Raw genomic sequence first — 1,686 nt, forward strand, 5'->3', positions numbered from 1 at the left:
ATGCTGAAATCATTCCTAAAAGTCTTAGGATAGTCTCTACTTCGATTCAGGTGTTGATCTGACCCCTAGAGCTGTACCACCTTTGGCAGGTCATAATTTCCCTAGGCTTTCACTTAATCTTCATGAAAATATGCCTCAGGTAGGACCAACTGGGTAATTCCTAGGGTCCCTCCTTTCTCTGTATGGGTTTCCTGACCTGACTCTTCCCCATCAGTCCCCTCCAATCATGCCAGGGCTCTGGGTGAAAGATGACAGGTAGGTGAGGCCCCGATCCTTCCCAAACCGGTTACAAAACAGAACCGCTCTACACCGGCTCAGGACTTCCCAGTGCTTTCCTCTGCTGCTTCCAACCACGTTGCATGTTTCCCAAGGTCCCTTATAGCCATCAGCCCTAACAAGGAGCACATCAACAGCCTCCAAGCTCTTCTCCCTGCTTCCACTCCTGTCTGCCTGCAATCTCATTGCCCAAGAGCTGCCAGAATGATGTTCTTATAACAAGACAGGGAGAGGTTGTTGCTTCGGAATTTTTCAGTAGCAACTCATTGTAATTTTGGTAAAATCCAAATTATTCACTGACAAACCAGGTCCCAAATGGCCTGGTCCCCTTTACTTCCCACCTTCAAACCCCCTCAGCTACTCCAGCCTTTTAGTTCCTCAAACATTGCAAGTGCTTTCCCCACTTTGTGCCATCAAACTTGATGCTTCCTTTGCTTTGCCTCCAACTCACAACTTAAGTGACTGAACTTTATCACCAGTTACCTCTTCCAAGGCTTCCCCAGACTACCCTGTCACTCCTGGTTGCTCTCTCCTTGCGGTTTCCCCAGAATACTTGGCCCAGTCTGTATATGTCTGACGGCATTTAGTGTCTCTGGTAGGAGTTCTAACCCCATGTTGTTTACCAGCATATGCCCAGCACCTACCTAGCTCAATACCTCACATAGTGGCCACCCATGTTTGTTGAATTAATGACCAGAATATGTCCCCACAACCCTTCTTCCTCACATTCCTACTATTCTACAACCTTCTAGCAGAATCTTCTGGCTCTCTGGTTCCTTAACCATCCCCATCTCTGCCAGAAGTCACCTCCATGTGCCATGATCTGTGACTGTGTTAAATTTAACTCCTTTAATACTCACAAAACCCCCCATAAAGACATTCTTCTATTACCACCATTTTACAGACCAGGAAACTGAGGCTCAGCAAGGTCAAGTGCCTCGCCGTTGGTTCACACAGCTAGAACTAATGGAATGAGGATTCAAACCCAAGTGAGCACCATGATAAACCAGACTCATTAGACAGCAGAACTGTAGCAGAAGACTCAGAATTCTGGTCCAAATTAATCTCTGCGGCCCAGAGAGGTATGGCAGTTTTACCCAAAGACACTAGGCAGCGTGGAGACTACACTCTGGGGCATGGGGTGGCCCAAGACCCTCAGGCCAGGGTTTTCCCCACCCGAGGCCGAGCCACTTAGCTCCCCTCTGTGTGATTTAAGAATGGAAGTATCGGTTTAGAAGCCAAAGTTGAAGCGAACATCGCCAACTCTAGCAAATGTTTTGAAAACCAAAATTCTTTGGAAGTTAATGGAAAACCCCAAATCATAGAATCTGAAGACTCTGAAATGGTCTCAAATAACTGACATGTGAAGATCAGGTAGAGTTAACAAAGCACCCAACGCAGAAGCAAGTC

This window comes from Rhinolophus sinicus, linkage group LG16 (genome assembly GCF_036562045.2).
Source record: "Rhinolophus sinicus isolate RSC01 linkage group LG16, ASM3656204v1, whole genome shotgun sequence".
NCBI classification, from domain to species: domain Eukaryota; kingdom Metazoa; phylum Chordata; class Mammalia; order Chiroptera; family Rhinolophidae; genus Rhinolophus; species Rhinolophus sinicus.